The following is a 13,136-nucleotide window of genomic DNA, read 5'->3' as shown; positions in this document are numbered from 1 at the left end:
TTAAAATGTGGGGTTTTCATGGGGGTATTGGGTTGCTGCTGTTTTCATTTTGATTATGTCTTTTGTGCTTTCATATTTTGATTTTTTAAAAAATAATATTTTATTTATTTTATTTTTAAATAATATTTTATTAAGTTTTACAAAAAAAGATTAACAAGCCAACAAAAATCAACAAAAATCACAAAAGAAACAAGAAAAAGAAAACATAAAAAAGAAAATTTAGCATAAAAAACTCTCTTTCAGATTTATAACCTTCAAGACCTTATTTCCCTTACTTCCACTCACCTTCCTTTCTTGTATTCCACTTGAAAATTAATTCAGCAAGATCATTCCTTATTCATTTTCATCCTTTATCCCTCCCTTTATACTCTTATTTATCTTAATCACTAGAACCCCTTCGTTTCATTTTCATTGTCCTCAGCATTCATATATTTTACAATGTTTTTGTAGGTAGACTTTGAACTTCTTCCAGTCCTCTTCCACCATATTTTGATTTTAATCTGTGAACCACCCTGAGACCTCTAGGTATAGGGCAGTATATAAATTCAAGAAAGAAAGAAAGAAAGAAAGAAAGAAAGAAAGAAAGAAAGAAGACAAGAACAGGAGTGCTCTGAGTCTTTCTCCTCATCGTCACCTCCCTTACTCTGTAATTTGTGACCTGGCATCATTATGCAATGTCCTAACACCCACCAATGGCAGGGTAGCATTTCTGCTTAATGTCAGGGTCAGAGTTCACAGGCCTAGTCATATGAGGTTCTCTCTTTTCTTGACTAGATGGTTCATACATTCCTCAGACATTGGCTTGGCTTTATGACACAAGGGCTTTCTGTCCAATGCCGCGAGATCCCAGGTTGTACATTAGTCACATGTTCTCCTTCTACATGGCTCTGCTGATGACTCAAAGGAACACCAGAAGCTGTCTCAAATTGAATCAGTCCACTGGTTTATCTAGATCAGTACTGTCTTCATTAAGTGGCAGTGGCTCTTCCGACAGGATATCTCCCAGTCCTACCTGGATATAATGGGAACTGTACCTGGGATTGCTTGTATGCAAAGCACACAATCTACAGCCATTCCCACGTGAATACACTAGGTCCCCAGGAAGTGATAGTGAGTGAGGAACTGGAGTGCATAAAGGAAAGGATCTGCCTAAAGACTCTATTGCTATTAACATTAGACAAGAGAGGAGATTAAAGAGTCCTTTGCCTGCATCTCTGCCTGGGTAGAAGTGAGTTAGTGGGCGCAGGCAATGTTCCTGAGATCCTTCAGGAGGAAGGGCAGGATGTGAATTCAAGAAATAAATAATCAGCATTTCCCCAGTGCAAAATGTGTCCCTTTTAAAAAGGAGTTGCCAGCCAAGGATTTAAAACATAGGAAAAGGACCTTCCCTCTCAGGTCTATTTTTATATATATATTAAAAAAATCATTTGCATTAGGGTTCTGATTGAACCATTAAATTCTTCTAATGGCTGATTGAGTCATTAGATTAATTAGTTCAAGAACTTACGATAAATTAAAAAGACTCCCCAATTAATTGGGCATTTAAGGGGGGGCATCTATCCAAGTACTTACAACAACCACAGAGGAAAGCTGCCACATTACAGATTTATTAATTTATTTAGTATTTATCTTATTCTCTTCCTTTTCTCACAAGCTTCCTATCATGAGACCCCAGGGTGGTTAACAATATTCATAAAATGCAACATTAAAAGAACTCCTCCTGGCTCAAAGAGTAGAGGGTGATGCCTGCTGAGCTATCTGAACATCTTTTTAAAGTATTTTTTCTTTCTTCGGAATTGTTTTTTGTATGTGTGCTTTTGCGTGCATATCATTTAAAGCATGCTTCCTTTCTTCATAGCCATTATTTTTATTCAGAGGTATATTTCATCAATCAACGGATTGTTTTATATGATCTGTTCATGAAAAAATTATTGAAGGAGTGGTAGCCCCATGTTTGCAGGTAGTGCTTGGGTGAAATCAGTTTATACCATAACAACAGGCTAAAACGGAGGCTGTTACACTTCAGTGTGTTGTAAAATATGCACATTTTACTGCTCTAATTTGGTCTAATTGGCTGCTAGTTTCTCTTTGTTCGGTGTTTTTGCATGGCTTTTCAGTAGTCGGAAATATCTGATTCCTCACTATTACTGGGAATGCAAACGGAAGAATTATGACATACAAGAAAGTAAATGGAAGTGGATAATTGCAAGCCAAAGTGGATGTTTTGATCTGCTTGTAGGGAAAACAGGTGGCAGAAATTTCATTGCCAACATGTTGGTTGCATAAATTCCAGCCTCTTAAAATAATACCTATAAAAACAGGCTATTTAAAGATCATTTGAATGTTGATAAAAGGCATCTTCTGAAGAGCGCGATGTAAAATGTGTATAATTTTCAAAATAATCTGGGGAAGATGTTGAAGGTTTACAAAATGGGAGAGGCTGGTAACATTGCCAACTCTTCCCTCAAGCATCTAACTTACCAGTCTGGTGGTATGGCGTGCGGCGTGCCAGAAACTTCCCAAGCCAGCTAATAAATTAAGCAGAACATGATGCATTATCAATGCCATCTGCTGCAGGTCTCAGCACTGACACAGAGCAGCAACTTCTGCCCCAAACGGATCAGGCCCTCCCCCAAATGGTGGTATTGGCCATTCTGAACCCAGGCTTGTGGTTTACCTCTCTCCAGACTAACCATGTGCTGAAACCAAGGTCTATCCCATGGTTTCTGATTTGTCTAGGAGGGCTAAACAATGAGCTCTTGTCTAGGCAACATGTTAAACTGTGGCCATCTGTCATGGATGCTTTAGTTGAGATTCCTGCAGAGCAAGGGGCTGAACCACATGACCTTTGGAGATACCTTCCAACTCTACAATGCTATGATTCTATGCCTTAGCTCAGTGAGGCAGCAAATTGACTGGGGAAGAGTGACGTGGCCAGAATTTCATGAAGCCTGCACACTTGTGCATTTGCACTATGCCATGGTTTGGCTTGACATGACATGCGAATCAGGCCACCCTCTGTTATTTGGCTTTCAGAATTGCAACAACCATGACAACTAAATCAGAGAAACCAGCAAACTCACAGAACACTTTCTGCAGAAAAGATGCTGTGGTGGGATAGTGTGCTGCTTGTGCGTAAAAGCTTGATCCCTCTGGGGTTTGGCTGGTCATCCAAACCGATGCACTAACGGAGCCCCCAAAGCATGACTCCGTCAGTCGCTGGTAGAATCTGACAGTGGGCGTCTACGGAATTTACGCCAACATAAAAGCTCTTTGACAGACATGCGCTTTCGAGACTCTCTGCGTGACAGTTTCCGGCGAAGGGTGGGCGTTCCCAACGGGGGTCCCGTTACCTCTCCACTACTCTCACTGGAAGCATCCCAGAGCCTCCCCTCCGCTGTGACTCCTGCACTCCCCCTGCTGGTTCCCTCTTCTACTGCAGATTCTCTCCTATTCTCCTGTAGCCTGTCCACTACCTGTCTCTCCGATGGCAGTTCCCTGACATCCACCTCCCCCCCAGGGCCCCCTTCACCCCCTCCCGCCTCCTCTCCCACTGGCGGTGAGGGCGGAAAGCCCCTGAAGGAACTCTCCTCGTCGTCCGAGGATTCTAACACTTCCAGCCACGGCGTACCGTCTCTCTCCCCGTCTTCCTCTTCTTCGTCGGAGTCGGCTTCTTCACCCACCCCTGACTCTGGGAACCCTTCAAACTCTCCTTCCTCATCGGTGGTCCCAAAGTGTTCCCTTCTAAATCGAGCCACGGGTTGCGGTTTTCTTGGGAAACGCTGATGAAATGTTTCTATTAAAACCTCGTCATTGACTACCTCTGCTGGTACCCAAGTGTTTTCCGACTCTGCTTCCCCCTCCCATTCTACCAGATATTCCACCTGATTCCCCTTCCACCTGGAATCAATGATTCCTGCCACGTTCATGTCGCGCTCTCTCTCTTCTATCACGGGCGTTTGGGTGGCCTCTCTCTCACGCTCCCCCCACTCGCGTCCCTCTCGGTACGGCGACAGTAATGACCTGTGAAATACTGGGTGTAATTTCATGTGACTGGGCAGCCTGAGTTTGAATGCCACTGGGTTGACCTGCTGTATGACCTCAAAGGGTCCCAATCTTTTGGGCCTCAATTTCTTACTCCCGCCCTTGAACGGTAGCCCTTGGGTGGACAACCACACCCGGTCCCCCACCCTTATAGTTTCACCTTCCCTCCTATTTCTGTCTGCTTGCTTCTTATATTCTTCCTTGGCTTTCTCTAAGTTAAGTTGAAGCTGACGGTGGATCGCCTCCATCTCTTCAAAAAAAAATTCCGCCGCCGGCACGCTCCACCTCTCCCCTCCCTCTCCTGGGAATGCCCGGGGGTGACACCCATAATTTGCCAGGAAGGGACTCATCCCTGTGGACACGTTCTCCGCGTTGTTGTAGGCAAATTCTGCTAGAGGTAACTTATCCACCCAATCATTTTCTCTGTCTTTTACATAACACCTCAGGTATTGTTGTAAAACCCCATTTGCCCTTTCCGCTTGCCCATTGGTTTCTGGGTGCCGGGCAGTTGAGAAATTGAGTTCTACGTGCAGTAAGCTCATAAGTTTCCTCCAGAACCTGGAAGTAAATTGTTTCCCTCTGTCGCTGACCACCCTCAAGGGGGCGCCATGCAACTTGAAAATATGTTCTACAAACAACTTGGCGGTTTCCTCCGCTGTGACTGCATGTGAACAAGCTATAAAATGACACATCTTGGTTAATTGATCTACCACCACCATGACAGCTGTTTTGCCTTTGGATTTTGGCAGGTCCGTCATAAAATCTATGGATACTGCCTCCCATGGCCTTTCGGGCGTGGGTAAGGGTTGTAATAGCCCCGCTGGCGCCACCCTCTCTCCTTTCGCTCGCTGGCACCTGTCGCAACCCCTGACATATTCCCGTACGTCCTCCCTCACCTTGGGCCACCAAAACTCCCTGGTAACCAACCACATGGTTTTGTGCTGTCCAAAATGTCCCGCTGTGGGGCTGTCATGCAACTGCTTGAGTACTCTGCCCCTCAGTTCCCCGTCGGGTATGTACAGTGCCCCTTTGTAATACAACGCCCCGTTCTTTTCTTCGAACCCCCCTGTGTTCTCCTCTGTCCTCCGGAGCTCTCTGAGTTTCTCTTGGGCGTATTCATCGTTCTCCGTACCCTCTATCAGTTCCCTCTGCCCCACCAATGCCGCCCCACACACCCAGCGGTCTTCAGGGATTACATGCCTTGCCTCAGGCGCTCCCTCCCCCTCTAAGTACTCAGGTTTCCTGGAAAGAGCGTCCGCCCTCACGTTCTCGGAGCCGGGCACGTAACGAATCTCAAAGTGGAATTTGGAGAACTCCTGGGCCCATCTCACTTGTCTCTGGTTCAGCACTCGGGCTGTTCTCCAGTATTCCAGATTTTTGTGGTCAGTTCGGACTTGAACCTTGTGCTGCGCCCCAATCAGCAAGTGCCGCCATTTCCGGAATGCTTCATGAATGGCGAGCAGTTCTCGGTCGTACACTGTGTAGTTCCTCTCTGATTTGTTCAACTTCCGCGAGAAGAATGCACACGGTCTCCATTCAGACGTATCTTTTCCCGGCTGGAGAAGAACGGCCCCCACCGCTCGGTCTGACGCGTCAGTCTCCACTCTCATTGGTTGTTGTAGATCCACGTGCAAGAGTTGCTCTTCCGACGCAAACGCCTGCTTTAAGCGTTCGAACGCTTGTTGCGCTTCTCCCGTCCAAACAAATTTCTTTTTGCTACTAAGACAATCCGTGATGGGCGCTGTTAAATGGGCAAAGTTTTTGATGAACTTCCTATAGAAGTTTCCGAAGCCCAGGAACCTTTGCACGTCCTTCTTGGTCTTTGGTGTTTTCCATTCCAGTACCGCTTGAACCTTGCTGGGATCCATGGCCAATCCCTTGTCAGACAACCGGTACCCCAGGAATTCCACCTCCTTGGTATGAAACTGACACTTCTCCAGTTTCACCCACAGCCGGTTTTCTCGCAGCTTGCTCAGTACCTCTCTTACATCTTGCACATGCTGCTCCTCATTGTCTGAGTACACCAGAACGTCATCTAAGAACGCTACGCAGTTTTTGTAGAGCAGTGGCCCCAGGACGTGATTCATGAATGATTGAAAACAGGCGGAGCCCCCTTGTAATCCGAAAGGCATAACGGTGTACTCAAAGGCCCCCAAGGGGGTGAACATAGTGGTCTTCCACTCATCCCCCTTTCTCACACGTATCAAGTTATATGCCCCCCTAAGGTCCAGCTTGGTAAAAATTTTCCCTTTTCTCACCCGTGTTAGAATGTCATCAATTCTGGGCATAGGGAAAGTCACTGGTTCTGACACTGCATTTAGGGCCCTGAAATCACATACAAGCCTGGGCTTGCCTGTGTTTTTTTTGTCCACAAAGAACACTGGGCTGCCCCCCACCGCTCGTGACTCTCTGATGAAACCTCGCTTGAGATTCTTGTCAATGAACTCCCTTAACTCCTGCATCTCACTGTCTGACATTGCATACAGCTTGCCCACTGGCAATTGTGCTCCTGGGAGTAAGGTAATTTGACAATCAAAGGGTCTGTGCGGGGGCAGTTTATCTGCTTCTTTTTCGCTGAATACGTCAAGCAAGTCAGCGTATTGTGGTGGCACCCTCCCTTTGTCCATCACTTCCATCCCTGCTAGAGTGCCCCTGGCGCCTGCCTGAGCCTCTCCCTCCTTGCAGTGTTCTAGGCAATGTGCTGATCCAAAGGAAACCACTCTCTGATGCCAGCCTACTAGCGGATCGTGTAGCGCCAGCCAGCTCATACCCAAGATAATAGGAGCTCCTCCCAAGGTGGCTACGTTAAACGCTATCAGTTCGGTGTGTCGTGCCACCCTCATTATCATTGGTACAGTCTGTTGGCTCACTTCTCCTCCCAACAGCTCCCTCCCATCAATCGTGGTAACCTGCAAAGGCTTACTCAATGGGATAGTCTGTATTTGGTGTGCAGCTGCAAACTCTTTGCTCATGAAATTACATGAGCTACCTGAATCCAATAGCGCCTTTATCTTCAGTGGGTGTCCGTTTGCCAGTTCCAGCAACACCTCTATCACAAGCGCTGGTCTTGGAGGTTCCGGCGTGGGCACATTCATTACTCCCTGGCCTGGCTGCTGTGCCCTGATGTTGGCAACCAGGCGTTGGCTTTTACTGGCTCCGTGATTTCTTCTTCCTCCTTCCCCCCAACAGTTCCCGCCATCCCTTGCCATTCCTTCCTTTGCGGACAGACTCTGGCAAAGTGACCTGGCTGTTGGCAGAGATAGCATCTCTTGCCGCTCTTTCCCTCCTTCTTCCGCCCTTCACTGGTGTTTGAAACTGCGCGCGCGCGCGCTGTTCCAAGTTCCATCGGCTCTGCTGGCGGGAAAGGCTGCTCCGGAATCTCTGGAATGCGGAAGTCCTTCCAACGTTCCCCCTTTCCTTCCCGCTTTTCCATAGCTCTAGCTTCCTGGCGTGCCCCAATGGACAGCGCTGATTTAGTCAGCTGATCCATAGACTCCGCCCTAGGCGCCCGGGAAAGTTCATCTTTCACTGCCGGAGAGAGACCTTCTTCAAACAGCATTTGAATAGGTTCACTAGCAAGGTCCCACCCAAGTCTATGAATCAGCATGGTGAACTCAGTCCAGTACTCACGTACAGATCGGCTCCCCTGTTTACACGCCATTAACTGCCTGCGCACCACTCCCTGCTCGATCTCGCTGGAAAACATCAAGTCCATGGCGCGGAAAAACTTCATTGTGTCCTTTAAGATTTCATTATTGGCTGCCATCAGGGGCCGAACCCAGTCCCTCGCCCCTCCCTCTAGATGGCCAATCACGTACGCCACTCTAGAGTTCTCGTCGGGGAAGTCATCAAACAGTAGATTGAGTGCATATTGCATCTCTGTCCTAAAGGCTTGATAGTTCCGGGGATCCCCCCCAAATTTCTGCACCAGTCCAGGCACCCGTCTGGCAAGTGGGGTGGTCTTCCCCTTATCTGCATCTTGAGCCCTCCTCTCCTCGAGCCTCGCCGTTTGCAGTGCCAGCTGGACCTCCAACGCCCTGTACCTTTGTTCCAGGCTTGGATCTGCGCCAGCTCCCGCTCCTGCTCCTCCGGTTCCGGATGGTTCGCTCATGATGCCTTCTGCTTGCACAAGCTGCTTTCAAAGACTGTCAGATTGCTGTGGTGGGATAGTGTGCTGCTTGTGCGTAAAAGCTTGATCCCTCTGGGGTTTGGCTGGTCATCCAAACCGATGCACTAACGGAGCCCCCAAAGCATGACTCCGTCAGTCGCTGGTAGAATCTGACAGTGGGCGTCTACGGAATTTACGCCAACATAAAAGCTCTTTGACAGACATGCGCTTTCGAGACTCTCTGCGTGACAGTTTCCGGCGAAGGGTGGGCGTTCCCAACGGGGGTCCCGTTACCTCTCCACTACTCTCACTGGAAGCATCCCAGAGCCTCCCCTCCGCTGTGACTCCTGCACTCCCCCTGCTGGTTCCCTCTTCTACTGCAGATTCTCTCCTATTCTCCTGTAGCCTGTCCACTACCTGTCTCTCCGATGGCAGTTCCCTGACAGATGCCCTCTGCATTTCACTGATTGCAAGTATCTACTAGATATATGTTTCCCAAAATGTCTCTTTCTCACAGACACAAGAACAATGTCCTCAAAGAATGATGTTTGATAGAATCATAGTGTTGGTAGGGACCCTGAGGGTCATCTAGTTGAATCCCCTGCAATGCAGGAATCACAGGGTTATACTTCCACGCAGCAGCTCTCAACTTTCACTGGCTTTCTGGGAGAGCTATCCATTGGTAGCCAATTCAGAATCATAGAATCATAGAATCATAGAATCATAGAATCATAGAGTTGGAAGAGACCACAAGGGCCATCGAGTCCAACCCCCTGCCAAGCAGGAAACAAGAAGACTTTGCAAAATCTACCAGTGTGTCTGTTTTATCTGCTTTCTACCAGCTTTCATATCTTTGAAGGTTATTGTGTGGGAGCTGAACTGAAACACTCGTCAACCCTCTGAGGTTGGCATCATTGAGAATCTGGTTGCTGTATTACATGCATGATAAACCCACAATAAACAGTTACCTTTAAAAGGAGAACTGGAAAGAAATGATTTTATTAAACAGACCATCAGCTGCACGTCTCGCAATGTGAGACAACATTACTGAATGTAAGAATGTTGGGTGCCACATCTGATACACCGGGGGGGGGGGGGACACACCACGCAATTTAGAAACCACAACCAGCCATCTGGTCCTCTCCTCCAAAGAGCAAACAAACAATGTGTTTCAAAACATTTAAATTCTGTTAGCCATATCCTTTATGACTTGGAAACATTTCCTATTATGTATTCAGGGATATTATTTATGAATTCCCAGATTTTGAGAATTCATATGGAAAGGTGATCATAAAGATGGACTGAAGCTGAGCAGGACAGGAACCCTAAGTTCCCTAGCCCTCCTTTCTCAGCTGACTTCACCCCATCTTTCTTTCTTTCCACCCCTGCTCTCAGCCCCTTGGTGAGACATTTCCTCTGTCCCCTGGCTTGCCTTCATCCTTACTTCAGACTTCTGCATCCTTTCTGTCCTCCCTTCAGTCGGGCTCAGCTCTAGCCTGCTCCAGTGGCTGTGCTTGGAGAAAGTACTGCCTTTGTGACATCACTAGCCAATGCACCAATCCCCACATCTCAGAATTCTTGTCCATTGGTGGGGAGCGGTGTAAGGCCTGCAGATGATGTCACAAAGGCATTACTTTCTCCCTAAGATGGGGAAACCTTTCATGTCAGTTGCCCGTATAGTTGCTAGGATAAAAAGGCATTTTGAAGCAACCTTCTAGGGGCTACATGCCAGTGGCTGGTGGAGTCAGAGGAAGAAGTAGCAAATGCACATTTTACCTGTGTGAAGTAGACTAGTTTCTTCGCACACTCACAAGCCAATCTCTATCCTCCATCAGCCAAACAAGAAGCATTATCAGAGATCAAGAGCAAACCTCTGGATCTATAGGTTCAGTACCCTAATGGCTGATGCTTTTAACCTGACACTTATGTGCCCTATTTCCCCTCAAATACAAAAATAAATCTCTTGCAGATGAGGCACTCATTAAATTCTGGGCATTCTTAAAATTGCCACCAGATCTCTCAGCATTCATTTGAAAGCCCAGCTTAGTTACTGAGAAAAGCAGAAGCCAAAACATTTAACTAGATTGTGTTAAATCCACTTCAGTTTTGCCATCTGAAGCACGTGGGTGATTTCCTCCAACTGTCATTGATATTTTTTTTTAATTAAAAAAAAAAGAATTAGTCATTGTATTCTTCCTGACTATGAAAGGAAATATTTATAAAATGCTCCCTTTTAAGGATTTCATCAGCATGATAGCATCAAGAAGCTGAGAGAAACTTCATTTTTTTTCTTTTCAGAAATACTTGCTACCAACAGCTTTCTTAAAGGGGAAAAAAATGAAGCAAATTTGGAAGGTTATTGCTGAAATAAAATAGCAGAGGAATTCCAAGGTTATTTATTTTACTTTATTACATTTATATCCAACCTTTATTCTGTCATGGAACCCAAGGTGACATTGTGGTCACCCATCCAGGAATGACCAGATTCAGGCCTGTTTAGCAGGGTGATAACCTTATGTGTCTTAGCTAACTCATACCCTGAGTTAGCCAAGATAATTTTGATAAAACTAGGCACCATTTTTGAGGGGAGTTCTGCTGAATTTTAGGCTGTCACCACATTTTACTTAAAGCAAAATTTCTAGAGAGTTTGGGGGTTGCTTCTCAGGCAAAACCTCTGACAAATTTCAGTGGAAGCAGAAATTTTTGCAGCACACTCCTTTAGTATTAACCAAACAAATATACCAAATTGAAGGGGGGAAATTGTGTGCAAGTTTATCACCCAACCTTTCCCCTCTACTCTCTCCCCCTACCTCTGGGACACCATATTGTCTTACACTGAATGTAACAAAAAAACAACAACTTTATAACCTGTACAAAAAGAAAGAGATATTGCACGTTCTTTTGTATTTCATGAACATCTTTAATAATAATGAAATATAAAAAAGAACTATTTCTTGAAGTAAAGTTACTGCAATGTTGTGACTGATACAATTACATGTATTCTAATACTTTGCTGGTCCACAAGGCTCTGATACATGGGGGTAAATTGATTAAATATATTTAATGGCTCTAGGTACTGCATTGGACTGCTTCCCCACAGGCAATACATTACATTACAGTACACTAATTCATTTGAAACTGATATGCAGATTATAATCCTCCCCACATTCAGATCACAGGAGGCAGAGGAAGGAAAGTCAAGAAGTGTCAATCTCAGATAGAAATGTATAGAAAAAGTGGCTATGATGAGAATAAAAGCACAAATAACTTTAAATAGGTGAAAAGTCATTCTGGACAGAGGAAATGCAAGCATGATGTGAACTAGAAATACATTGCCTTAGGGCAATTGGTTCATACCCTCCTAGTGTCCCTATCTTCCAGGGCTCTCTCTGATTTAGAGAAGCCGTCCCAGTTTCTGATTTGATCCCGGAATGTCCTGCTTTTCCTTAGGATGTCCCTATTTTCATTGGATAAATGTTGGAGGGTACAATAAGCTTTATTGAACTAAAGAGCTGGACAGCAGAGGCAAAGCAACTGATTATATACATTTCTGAAGGCCTGGGCCACTCCCACTCCCAACGCGATTGGCTTTCTAAACTTCCAAGCTGCGAATCATGACTCAGAGTTTAAGGGCCAGTGGCAGAGGCCCAAATCCTGAAATGTTCTGTGATTGGATATCATGTATCGAATCAGAACATAGGGGCTCAGAACCCTCAGTCCAGACTCAAGCTCAGGCAAACACAGACCACTGAATACATAACAAATAGCATGGGTTACTGGCCTTCGTCTATGGTCCAAGCTTAACCTGACAGGCAGCTGAAAGCATCAGTTTCCTGAAGTCTCAAGTAAGCATCAGGAACTTCCACTGGAGAGATGAGTAGGAGGATGATTCACAGTTTCTAATGAAATGTTGACTTCATTCACACCATGCATAGGCGTCTTGTGCCTCCTTTCTGGAGATGGGGTGATTAATACAGCGGGAGCAGCAATATAATAACAGCAGCAGTACATTAAGTGAAAAGGTTGGCATTAGTGAGAATCTCCCCAGCACCTTGGTAAACAGAAAAGTCTTGACTAAATATCACATAGGATACAGATGATGCAAGCAGCATCAGGCCAGGGCCTACAATAGACTTCCATAGGACAGGTTTCCCATAGATGTGGATTTTCCATTGGTGCCATCAATGTACACAGATCCAGTTAGAGTATAATGCACACTTGAGAGTAAAGTGTAAGGGGACCCAACCCTAAGGAGGATACAATCTTTACTGCAGCATTAGAAAAGACAATAAAATATTAAGGTGGGTGGGAAGGAAGAAAGAGGCAATAGATGCTAGAAAGTCCTTACAACTCAGGGGCAGTTTCTCCTGCTCAGCGTTTGTGTATTGCTAAACGTGGCTGCTGTTTTGCCAGTGCAGTCCCTGTCTGGATAATTTAAAAGATCTAAACTGATGAATTATTGTGATATTAAATGCAGGTTAAGCAAATTGTATCGCTTAATGATCCTTGACACTATGTTGATCAAACTGCCTGTCAAACTGATAGGAAGATTTCTATCAAATGGCTGATTTCAGGAGATATTTATTATATGTCTCCATGTGACAGCTGGGATCAGATGAGGCAAGATGATTTTACAGCTCCCAGATATGCAACACTTGGCCTAGAATGCTGATGCACCATAAAGCCCCAAACTACTTACCTCACCAACCCAAATTTGAACAAAAGTGATGGTAGAAATAAAGGAACTTAAAACCCGTTTTGTTTATGATTTTGTTTTCGTCATGTGAAATTAATAAAAACATATCTACATTTCAAATAGTATTTTTTTTAAAAAAGAAGACACTAAAATGAATAATGCAATATCACAAATGTTCTTTGAAACTGTAGAACAGCATTGTTAACAGATTAAACATTTAAAATTACAGAAAAAGATGACACATTGGATAAAGCTCTAAAGACAGTCATAAAAAACAAGTACATCAGA

At 45.2% G+C, this 13,136-nt stretch overlaps 1 long non-coding RNA gene across 1 annotated transcript; it reads right to left on the bottom strand.

Annotated features, from left to right (window-relative positions):
• Positions 1-1,725: 1,725 nt before the first annotated feature.
• LOC309342009 lies at positions 1,726-9,665 on the bottom strand. Its single transcript, XR_014156655.1, has 3 exons — positions 9,585-9,665; positions 2,482-2,528; positions 1,726-2,147 (listed from the first exon to the last, which is right to left on the bottom strand). It is a non-coding gene; the product is annotated as an uncharacterized lncRNA (long non-coding RNA).
• Positions 9,666-13,136: the final 3,471 nt, after the last annotated feature.

The sequence above is a fragment of the Podarcis erhardii genome, assembly GCF_964252035.2.
Source record: "Podarcis erhardii genome assembly, chromosome: 5".
In the NCBI taxonomy this organism is placed as follows: Eukaryota; Metazoa; Chordata; class Lepidosauria; order Squamata; family Lacertidae; genus Podarcis; species Podarcis erhardii.
Note: the sequence above shows the minus strand (reverse complement) of the source record. Positions and strands in the feature narration are given on the sequence as shown.